The sequence below is a fragment of the Puma concolor genome, chromosome E4, assembly GCF_028749965.1.
Source record: "Puma concolor isolate L17-30 chromosome E4, mPumCon1.1.hap2, whole genome shotgun sequence".
Taxonomy (NCBI): domain Eukaryota; kingdom Metazoa; phylum Chordata; class Mammalia; order Carnivora; family Felidae; genus Puma; species Puma concolor.
Genome location: NC_141683.1, coordinates 6,382,978 through 6,395,300, shown reverse-complemented (window position 1 = coordinate 6,395,300; position 12,323 = coordinate 6,382,978). Strand labels below are relative to the sequence as shown.

At 43.6% G+C, this 12,323-nt stretch overlaps 1 protein-coding gene across 3 annotated transcripts in view; it reads right to left on the bottom strand.

Moving 5' to 3' along the window:
- The window catches only part of ATF6 (activating transcription factor 6), a 205,610-nt gene that overhangs the window by 41,262 nt on the left and 152,025 nt on the right, over positions 1-12,323 (bottom strand). The window lies entirely within an intron of this gene.

Here is a 12,323-nt window from a genome sequence, read left to right as displayed (position 1 = left end):
CTTTTGGGGACCAAATGCAATTATGTATGTCAAAGAACCCCACGATATGCTTAACACACATGGTGGGTGCTCAAAACAGAGGAACTAAACCTGAATTTGCAACTTAAACTATTTAGTGATATAGACGACGGACGATTAAAAAGCATTTTGTTTTGGAAGGAAAAAACCCTCCAAAATATTTTAAGCTGTGGTAGATATATACTGAGTAGATCTTGTAAATGCTTTATTTTCTTTATTTCTACTCTCATTCTAACCACATAGCTCATGTTTGCATACTGTCTTTACTCATAATTTTGCACTATAATTTTTACATTATTTAACCATGGATATTTATTACTTTAAAATGGGAAAGTCTGGGGTGCCTGGGTGGCTCAGTCAGTTAGGCGTCCAACTTCAGCTCAGGTCATGATCTCACAGTTTGTGAGTTTGAGCCCCGCATCCGGCTCTGTGCTGACAGCTCAGAGTCTGGAGCCTGCTTCCAATTCTGTGTCTCTGTCTTTCTCTGCTTCTCCCCCCAACTCACACTATCTCTCTCCCCTTCAAAAATAAATAAACTTAACACACACACACACACACACACACACACACACACACACAGACACACGGGAAAGTTTATGTAAAAATCTCACTGTCAATTAGGGTGGTCCCTGCTTTCAACACTGTAAGGTATGTGGCACCGTGAATTATTTTGTGTATACTCATGTATGATAATTCAGCCCCAAGCCACACAGTGATCATGACGGAGTGAGGTGGTTTTCTAACAAAAGACAGAAACGTCTTCTAAGACACGCCTCGCCTTTCCCCACATCAAATACTAGGTCATTTTGCTTCAAATATAAAAATGGTTTCTGCTTTCCAAGAATGTCCTTGTGGTAGGAAAAACATTACCTTTCACATTTAACTCACAAGCTGTGCCGGGGGTGGGTGGGTGGGGGGGATGTAAAGACCTGGCTTTGGGTCACAGCCCCTCAGTCATTTGCCTCCACCTGTTTTCTTACCTGTGTCAGGAGGCTGCTGTCTCCTGCCTTCCATAATCCCCCTCCTGCCTGTTGTCTCAGGCTTCCAGCTCTGAGATTCTCTCTGATCTACGTAGGTCCTGCTTCCCAGTGAGATTATGAGCTCTCTGAAGGCATAAATCACATGGTAGGGTACCTCCAAAATCTGTGCATTACGTAGCAGAGTGCCATGTGATGGCTATGTGTGAACCTGAACGACAGCCGCGTTACGCTATAAAACAAACGTGGAACCAGATTATCAGAGCTCAGGAAGCGAAGCCATGATGGCACACTAACCCTTATTTAACATTCACAGTGGGGGCTCCATGATCTGACCTTCCAGTCAAGCAAGTGCACTAGGCAGTAATGAGCTGGGAGAAACGATGAACAGGCTAGATTCGAGGTGAGGTATTCTGTCCTTTTGTCTCCATAAAACCCCCACAATATTCCCGACTTCTGGACTCACTCTCTGTACCCTGTGACAAGCCAGCATGGTAAGCGGCCTAAGATGCTCCCTCCGCCCCTAAGCCCCACCTCGAGGTGTTCGCACCCCGGTGCAGCCCCTCCTCCAACGTGCCAGGTTCGGTCCGTGTAATCTACAGTCTGTGCGGAAGAGACGGCGTGTCACTTCCGAGACCAGGTTTAAACGACTGGCTTCTGTTTGAGGAGCTCTCTCATTCTCTCACTCTCTTGCCGTCTTGGATCACGGATCAGTTGCTCTGGGGGAAGCCCCAGGAAGAGGCCCTCGTGGTGAGGAGCTGAAGCGGGCTGCCGACAGTTGAGTGAGCTTGGGAACAGATCCGTCAGCCCCGTCAAACCTTCGGCTCTACCCACAGCCTGACTACAACCCCACGAGGGACCTAGAGCCACACGCACCCCGCTAAGCTGCTCCCACATCCCTGGCCCCCAGAAACTGTGATGTAATCTGTGTGTGTGTTCAAACTGCTGTTTCTTGCCTAGATGACTGTAACTTTCTAACTGTTGCTTCTGTAAAAGTATCACCCCCGCCCCCCCAATCCATCCTTGCTGTCAGGGAAGTATCTGAAACACGATTCTACTAGTGCCTCTCCTCTGCCCAAAATCTTTTGGTAGATCCCTATTACCCAAAACTCCACATCTTGTCCTACAGGCCTTTGGGAACCCAACCCTGCTGGCCTCTCTGGCTTCCTCTGCACTTCAAGGCCCAGGCACTTAAATCCTACTTTAATCTCCCATGCAGGCTAACTAGTTTTCTTTCTCTGATATCCACTGTTCCCAGAACGTCCCACACACTTGGCCGATCCTATGAATCCTTCAGGATTCAGTTCAAAGATCACCCTGTGAATGTGTATTTGTTTATTTAATTAATTTTTTTTTCTTGGATACAAATGGCAGTACCTGGTATGAAGAAATGGTATCGTTTCCTAGATACCAATGACAGGCTGTACACATTTAACTCAATCCAACCCATTTTGATGAGCACCTACTGTGTGTTAGGCACATGTTTTTCAGGAGGCACTAGGACTAACGAAAAACATTGAACAAATAGGGTCCCTAACCTTGAAGAGCCTACAGTTTAGCAGTGAAGTTAGACAATAAGCTACTGATGATAAATAATATGAATGTTACACAAATAAAGAGTTCAGAGTATTCAGGGCAGTGGAGGTGGGGGAGGGGCACCAAACCCGTTCTGTGGGCTCAGAAAAGCTTTCCCGGAATGTTTAAGGGATTTAAGGAAAAAAAAAAAAAAAAAAAAAACTTTATCAGAAAGACATTAAATCAGGATAAAAAATGGCCCCAAAATCAAAATCAGCAACCAAAATGGAAGAGACACGGGTTGGTGGTAATATACGTGAAAGGAGCCACGGACTAGGAGGGACCAAACCCACAATGTAACTGGGAAAAACACTTTGTTGTCCCCAAATGAAATACAGTCCACAGACTTTGGGGATACTCCATTATGTTCAGGATTCACAGCCCTCCTTCAGAGGCGGGAAACCTGAACCCACCCAGGACTGAGACACCCTGAACCCAGGTCACAAGAGCAGCTTCTGACAACTCGAAGGCCTTGGTGTCTGAAGCCTCAGAGGAAATCTGCGGACTACAAGTGGCTGAAGGTCTGTCGTGTGGAAGAAAGACTAGTTTTATATATAATCCTGTGGATTTGTAGGTACAGAAAGGAAGAGACAGAAGAGGAACCATCTCCAAATCGCCAGAGCTATTTAAAGCAGGCAGTCTGCATCCTCGCAGGGGACCGTATCTAAAGTGGCTGGCCACGGAGCAAAGTGTTGCAGGAGAAAATCCTAACACCGGAAGGGAGTTACCCTGGATGACTGTACCCTGGATGCCTTTTAACCCCGGTACTTCATGGCTGGACAACATGAATATTAATGAGTCTCTCCTTGTCCTAATCTCTACTGTAGTGATACCAAGTGGACCACATTTCCCACAAGGTCCTGTCCTGTATGGTAAACAGGATGAAAACAAAGCGATGGGCTTTAGACATCCTCAAAATAACAGTACGGTCCTCCTAACAACTCCGCTCCTAGCAACAAACTATTCTACGGTTCACATTTGCCTCATTATTTAATCTAAATCTTATGTTTAAGGCACGCGATTGTCTCAGATCGTAAAATCTGTAATAAATATGGAAGAAAATATCTCTACGGATATTCGGTTAAGTCCAAAGGCAATTCTTGTCTGATTCGCTCAAGATTCCCAAAGCAAAAGTTTTAACGATCCGTATCCGTATTGTCAGCTGCAACATTCTAGATTCAGAAAAACCTAGATTCCTGAGGATGCTTTAACCTTTACTTGTAAAAGCCCAAGAAAAGGAGCATTCTCCAATGTGGACAGAATGACAGCGTCTGTGACACGTATATCCCTGAGATGATGCTGGCCTAGCATCCGTCCCCAGCTGTGTCTTAAATAACAAAGAAATGATCTGTCATGCTCCACAGAAAGTTAGGACCCCTACTGTTTCCAGCTGCTATCATGGCAGAAGAGAAAACCGAGGACTTGAGCCCTGAGCTTAAGTAGTTCTTCGGAAAGACAGAAACTGGAGATGATGTGAGATGGTTCAATCTTCCGACACACTACAGTAAGACCCTTGATGTTCCAGCACAAAGAAAAATGCAATCTGAGGACCTCAATATGTTAAAATAAAGAAATGATTCAGATTTTGAACAGTCAGTAGTAGGAAGCTCAAACCAACTTTGCTGGCTCAAATAGATGCTGATCTCCAGTTTTTATTAGTCAAAAGCTAAACCATCTGTTTGAGTAGAAACAGATTTTCGCCGCAAGGGAGACAGAGGGAAAGTGGCCTCAGTGAAAACTGATGGGACTCGGAAGGTCGGCTAGGTGCAGGGGTCTCGGGAACTGGCCCCTCTGGGTGAAGAAAGAAAAGAAGTACGAATATCCGAGAAGGCGCAGTGCAAGCCGATCCGATGTAAATCTCTGGAGACTCGCAAACGTTCCCACAGATTAAAAAGTTTATTAGCAAATCAAATACAGAAAAGACAAACTACTCCTGAAAAAAAAATTTACCTGTGCAACTGCCAGTAAATCTTCAAAGCAACATCACTCTCAACAAAGTGAGAGGCATTCAAGTACAGAAAGGCAGGTCCAGCATTCACCTTCTTCTTCCCATTCCCCACATCTACTTTCAGACCGCCTTTGTACAAGAGGGCTCAGAAGAGGCTATGCCAAGTGGAGATGACCGAACGGTTTGGGAGGAGTTAAACATGGATGCCCTGATGACTTCAACCAGAGGAAATGAGGGTGGCAAGAAACAGCCACAGGACGGCTATTCCAGAATCGTGGCATCAGCTTCTCCTTCTCCCTCCTTCAGCTGCCAAGCGCAATAGACTTTTCCTTTGCAAGGTCTTGGGACATTTTTCCTTTCTCTCCATCCCAGGCCTTTAACAACCTCACCCCAACACTGTTGCAATGCATCCCAGCTCATCTTGCCTCCTAACTTTTTGTTTTCGTTTACAGACCTCAGCCCGATCAGCCGTCTCTTAATAGAGCTTTCACGGTGTAATTTTTATGTTGGAGAGCTGTCAGTCATTTCCTTCACTCATTAATGGCCTCAATCATATAGCTGCGTCTCAGGCAGTAAACACTATTTCTCACTCTCTTCAACACGCGTCCTCTCTTTCCCGTCTCCTCCCAGACGCTTTACTCAATCCCAACTGAGCACATGATGAAGTGCCGCGGCAAGCAGCTGCTGCTGATCTGTCCGCTCGGTATCCGTTTCTTCCATGCTAAGAGAAGTCCACGTGTTTTTTTCTGATCACAGTGTGCCTGGTTAAAACATTGTATTTCTGAGCCTCCCTTGAAGTTAGGCATAAGCACGTGAGCCAGTTTATGTCCCATGAGACAGAAGTGAAGTCTGCTAGAAATGTCTGGACAATGTTTGCTTTCCTGAAAGACGCCATGCCCTCCTCCTTTTTCCTGCCTGGAATACAGACGCGATGGCTTGAGCTGCAGCAGCCACTTTGAGGACATCTGCGGCAACCTTAGTCCTAGCATCCTTAAATTGTTGAACCAACACTGGCAACTAGACCGGTTCATTGCTGTGGACTTCTTAATATAGAAGAAAAAAATGAATCCAATTTATTTAAGCCAATGCTTAGTTAAGGTTTTCTGTTACTTACAGCTAAATGCAGTCCTTATGTAAATACATATTCCTCTCCTTATCCTACTCTAAGTTTCCTTTCCAGTCCAGTTCAAGTTTTGCTTTCCAAGGTACCAAGCGAGGTTAGTCACCAAGATTCTATCACCTCTCATATATTCAAATTTTTTATCCTATGCCAGAAGCGTTACGATTTATAACTAGCCGGTACTTAACTGATTTCTCTTAAAATATTAATCAGCATGTTGTTTCTGGTTTAGAACTGATCTAAATCACCACTGTTGGTCTAGGCCTAGCTGGTGATTTAGCATGGCTAAAAAGGGACCTAAGGAAATGAGCCAAATTTTACCTACATTCTAAAGACAATTTGAGTCATATTCTGCTTCGCATACGTGATCATCTTCCACTAGGAAACTGCCAATTGAATCCGAGGAATTAAAGTCAAAACTTGGGTCGTTATGAAGGTATTGTTTATCACAGCCAGTACAGTGAATATTAACACTCGTCATTTTACTGCCAGTTACACATAATTAATAGATCTACAGATATACCCTGAAAGAAAACAATCTTTTTTCCGGGTGAGTAGTGTCATTTTTCTCCCTTTCTCAGTAGAAATTCTCAGTGTGGGAATTTTTGCTACTGGTCTCAGTAGTGAATCAAAAGTCAGATATTTGTGCATCTTTAAAAAATTTAAAACGTGGTATGAAGAGAAGACTCCACTCAACTGTCTGGACACAATTATAGAACACTGACATGGAATAAATTGCAAAGGAAATGCAAGCTTGCAAATGTATTTTAGGAAAGTAGGTAATTTGCAGACCTTTAAGAAAAAAAAAAATGGACTTACAAAAGTAAAAGGCACAACTTCCAGGCACAGTTCTCTTGGATAACCAGCCTGCTTGTGTAGAACATGTCTAAATAGGCCAGTTTCCAAATACATTTTCTTTGGGATCACAGTTTTATGAAACCGGTGATCATCAAAAGCAGTTGTATCAACATTCTCTTATTATTAGAACCAACACATTTATTTAGTTGGTTTTCTTCCTGCCCTTCTATTACGTCCTCTTCAACTAAAAAGGTGTTTCATTGCTAGTAAGTTCTTCTCAATTTTCTTCACGTGGAAATTACTTCGAGATTAAATATACATACAGTTTAGCCTTATAGTCATTTGTTCATCTACGTGAACCCTTACTAAGGACAGGGTAGGATCTGAGTTAGAGTTTTCTCTTCATTACTTAGGTATGACACTAACTTAGGTATATGACACACAGAGGGCAGGAGAACAGTAAAACCCAATCAGTGAAAATGGTGGTCAAATTATGGAACCTGTTTGCTGATGGCAGTGTTCATTCTCTGTGAAAGATACTTACAAAGCAGCTACCATTAAAACACGATCTCTACTATGGTCTATTTTGTTGAGTTACTTATGAAGAAAGAAAGAAAGAAAGAAAGAAAGAAAGAAAGGAAGGAAGGAAGGAAGGAAGGAAGGAAGGAAGGAGGGAGGGAGGGAGGGAGGGAGGGAGGGAGGGAGGGAGGGAGGGAGGGAGGGAGGAAGGAAGGAAGGAAGGAAGGAAGGAAGGAAGGAAGGAAGGAAGGAAGGAAGGAAGGAAATGAACAGTTTTACCACAACATAAGTGGAAATCATTTAAAAGCAGGAAATGTTGACTTATAGTGTAAGGAAAACTTCCAGAATCCTTTCTTTAAAAATAGCAATAGCCTTTAATTTATCATCCACTGCTCTGCCAACCATCTGCAATCATTTTTTAAAAGCGTTTTTAAAGCATACCTAGCATTTTATTTTACTTTAATAATTTTCAGTGTGAAGAATTCCCTCAAAGAAAGCCTTTCTTACAGCTTTACTAACCTGTTTTCAAAGGTCATACGAGACAAAGGAAATTCAGTAACGAAAGGGATTGCAAAATGAGGTAAATCACAAAAATTAAACTGGCATAGAGAACAGAATGACGTAACTGCTATTTTCTAAACGCCATGAGTTTCACACCCATATCCTAGTCTCTTTAGCTATTTCTTGTATAGACTTTTTTCCACAGCTCAAAACCACAAAGTAGAATCATTATACGTTATGGTTTAAGACCCGATATTGACTTCGGAATCTAATTTACTTTGCCAAAATTGGAAAAGCAAATTCCTCTTCCCAAATATCCCTGTCCAGGATACGACATAAACCAACGGCTCAACAAAATTTGATTTTATGCCTTCTATCACCCTCTCCAAAGCCTCAGGCACCACTTGAGTCAGCGAGAGGGATCAAGCCCACAACTCATGTTCCTTCGCAAGTTACATGTAAGTTCTGCACTCAGAAATGGTGGAAAATATCTTTCATTCAAATTTCTCAAGCCCTTACACTGCTCAGGATGAAAAACTTTGATGTTAGAGATGTCCTCACTACACCTCTGCTCTTCCAAATGGTGCCCGAACGTTTCTGTGTGCACATAACTTACACTCTTCAGATTGTAAGTGATACAAATTCATACCCGCAATAAGGCCAAAGAAATCCAATTTATGGATCTTGGAGAGTTCTGTACTTCAATTTTTTTTTTTTTTTGACATTTATTTTTTTTGAGACAGAGAGAGGCACAGCATGAACAGGGGAGGGAGGGTCAGAGAGAGGGAGACACAGAATTTGAAACAGGCTCCAGGCTCTGAGCTGTCAGCACAGAGCCCAACGCGGGGCTCGAACTCACAGACCGCGAGATCACGACCTGAGCCGAAGTCGGACGCTTAACCGACTGAGCCACCCAGGCGCCCCCTTCCATTTTTTGCGTGCATTTTCCTTTGTACAACAAGCATTGAAAAGGAGGTTAATAATTTCAATTCACTCTTTACCGTGAATTCCAAATCTCGACCAATGTGGTAGAAAGGTTAACTAAGTACACATTTAAATTCATTTACATTTGAAAAGATTGGAAAAACCGTGCTTGCCAACTGTTTTTAATCATGTGAAGAATTAAAATAGTAAAATCTTTCAAGTGACCACAAAGTAATGACCAAATAGCATTTACCTTACTTAATTAATCTGTCATTCAACAAGCGTGAGCCTATCAAATTCAAAACACACGAATCACACTGCATTGTATTGCGCTCACCGAATGTGCACAGCCTTACCCCCTAAGGGATAAAGTGGTATAAAAATCTACCTTAAATTCTGGAATCCCAATCACTTTTGATATTCATATATCTGTCTTTAACACTGAAATAACAATATACTCATTAATCAGGATGTATTCTATACACTATTTAAATCCCGGCTCTTGGCTCTTGGCTCTCGGGGGTGCAGTGGCTGTACAAGCAGTACAAATTACTTTGTTGAGCTTTACCGTCTTCATCTATGAAAGGAGGATAATACTTAGCTGGCAGGTGAGCATTACCTGAATTAGCACAGATCAAAGTGCCTCGTCTTGCAATTTTCTTACACACCAGACATTGTGGTAGGTGCCGGGTTGTAATTGGCAAACATAACATGACAGACAAACGTGCTGTCCTCACAGAGAAGCTGGCTGAGCTGAGAAGGAGACACAGAAGGAAAACTAGACGAGCCAGGGTTTCATGAGAGCATATAAAATGAAGCGTTTCAAGAGGAAGGAATGTCAAAATACGGACTTCAGGGGAATGACTGCGGAAGGGTACAAGGAAACATTCTGAAATAAGGAAAACGTTTGTATCATGATTGAGTGGTGGTTTCACAACCGTTTACATTTGTCAAAACTCGTTAACCTGTACACATAAAATTGTTAGTTTTTACTGTATGGACGTTATACTTTAATAACTCTGGTTTCTAAAAGGTGTATACATCATGAAAGACCAATTTTGTTTTTAAAGGCAAGGGTTCTAGATGAAAAGGTGCTAAAGAGGGGTGACAAGTGGGTGTAATATATGGTGTCTGGATTCTGAATCCCTCCCCACAAAAAGCTGTGAGGAGTATTTTGGGGGCAAACTGGAAATGTGAATGGACTATATGTTGAACTGTATAGTATCAACGCTAAACTTATTTTGTTAATGTTTATTTATTTTTGAGAGAGAGAGAGAGAGAGGGAGAGAGAGAATGAGAGTATGAATCGGGAAGGGGCAGAGAGCGAGGGAGACACAGAATCTGAAGCAGGCTCCAGGCTCCGGGCCGTCAGCCCAGAGTCTGACACCAGGCTCAAACTCATGAACCGTGAGATCACGACTGGAGCCCAAGTGGGATGCTCCACCAACTGAGCCACCCAAGCACCCGTAAACTTATTTTTTTAATGCTTACTTATATTTCAGACAGAAAGAGCGTAAGCAGGGAAGGGGCGGGGGGGGGGGGTGGACAGAGGATCTGAAATGGAGCTCTGGGCTGACAGCAGCGAGCCAGACGTGGGGCCCAAACTCACAAACCGCAAGACCATAACCTGAGCTGAAGTCAGATGCTCCACCGACTGAGCCACCCAGGTGCCCCAAACTTTTTTTAAGTGTAGTCACTTTCCTGTGTTTATGTAGAATACCCCCTGCTTAGCAGATGCATATTCAAGCATTCAGGGGTAAAATGTAAGAGTGTCTGCAACACGGTCTCAAAACGGTTCAGAAAAAAACCCACAACGTGAGTGTGGAGGAGAGAGCCAGAGATGAGCAAACCCTTCCAAGAGTGTTTCTCTGAAGGGCCACAGGGAACCTGGGCGTTGGGAGGGCTGCCCCACACCCGGGCGGTATTAACACGCTGTGTGTAGCGATGGGGCGGAGAAGACGCTGACCGCGCAGGACGGGAAGCGTCGGTGCAGAGGCCAAGGGTCTGAAATCGTGAGAGGGGCCGCGACGCGGGATCCAAAAGGAAGGAAGCCCCTCCCGTGACGGTGAGCGTGACAACGACGACCGTGACCCAGGGGCACGCGCGACCAGGCGGAGAAGAGCCAGAGAAGAGCCAGGCGCTATTTAAAGCGCCTTCGCTCATTTCGTTCTCTCGCCAACTCCAAGATAAAGGTATAAGGCATCTCTCCTTTCGCCGATGAGGCGGCCGAGCTACGGAAGAACGAACTGCCCTGCCCAGCCACGCAGGGCAGTGGGAGGAGTGGGATGCTTGGAGATGGGTTTTCAAGGGCAGTCAGTGCACCAGTGATGGTGATGAGGTCTAGAGGATGACCATATGGATGGGAACTGGGTCCAAAGAGGCGGGGGTGCTGAATGAATCCTCTGTGCGGATGCTGAAGTTGTACAGAGAGCTAGCAAAAGCAGTGACGGTGAGTCATCGGTGATGGTGGGGGAGGACGGCAACAAACAGGGGTCAGAGGAGTAAAGCCTGATTTTATACAGTTTAAGATGTCAGGGGGACTGAGAGGAAAAGGAGGAGAGATGATGTGGAAGTTGCCGTGGGGAGCAAGGATACACCCACCCCACCTGCAGGCTCACAGGCACATGAGGGGAGGAGGCAAAATCAGATTCTAACGTGAGACGGATCCCCAGAGCAAACAGTGAAGGGACCGTTCAGAACGGAGCCCGAGGATGCCACACGGTGCTTAGCACGTGCTATACATTCAACCAGTATCTCTTGAATTTGAATCTTAACTTTTCAAATGGTTTACTGTACTCTAAAAAGGAAAAAACTGAATTTATTTACCAAGAAATCCAAGCCAGATTAAAAAGGAAATGATCCTCTAGTGACTGTATTCTTTAAACCCATGAAAGGCTCATTTGCAAAAATTGGTCTCCGGGCCAAGATAAACAGAGTGGAACAGCATCTTATTGTTTTTGGCTTAATAACTATGGATAGCTCACTGTTATAAAAATGACACCGGGCATTCTCTTGCATAAGAACATAATATCAGAACAAGATTCCGTGAATTCTGTCTTTTGAAGCTTAGATAACAGCCTTTCTGAGCGTGAGCTGACCAGAACTTAAATCTATTATGGTTCAAAGCACAGAAACCTAGGTACCCATGAAATAAGAATAGACGATTACTTCCTAAACATCTTCTTTCGAGTGTAAACATAGTCTTTGGAATGTACTGCTCTTCTTGACGTAGTTGTAGGACTGCTCCATGAAAGCTCTGGAGGTGTGCCTTTGCTGAAGGAAGAGAGGTTCTCGGTGTTCCAGTTTGTTTGTTTTTTAAAAATTTGTTCTAATGTCTTTGTAAGACTAAGAAAATGTCATAATGCTTTTAGACATTAGCAAAGCAAAGTTTTTCTTTTATATCTATAAAGCTGCCTCCTGAGCATTTCTAATAAGCGGTCGGGAATCGGCTCATTGAAATTCTATAGTCCTCTACGGTCTTAAAATGTACAATGAATATCTAATACTTTTTCTCCAAGACTAAATCTTACTGGAATTTATCTAGAATCCCAGCGATTTTTGTTTCGTTTCGTTTTGTTTTTTAATAATTGTATGTGGTTGTTTAACTACGACCGTCAGTCAGAATGTGAACTAGCTCAACTACAGGTTAGTTCCAGGAGCTTTTCATTTTTGGCTTACCCATGAACTGTGAGGTTCCTACTCCTAGACAGAAAAAGTACGGGTAGTTCCATTACGTCCGAGAAATGGACTTGAGAAGGATGGCCAGTCCCCCCGGTTGCATTAGAGCCCTAATATGATGTGTCAGAGAAAGCAATTAGTCAACGATATACACTGTGCTCATTTACAACATACAGCTGGCATTGGGAGTAAGCTCCTTCTCTTTTCCATGAAGAACCCAGCTGGAAATAATCTCTCCTTTACTAAATTTCTTTAGTACTTCGTA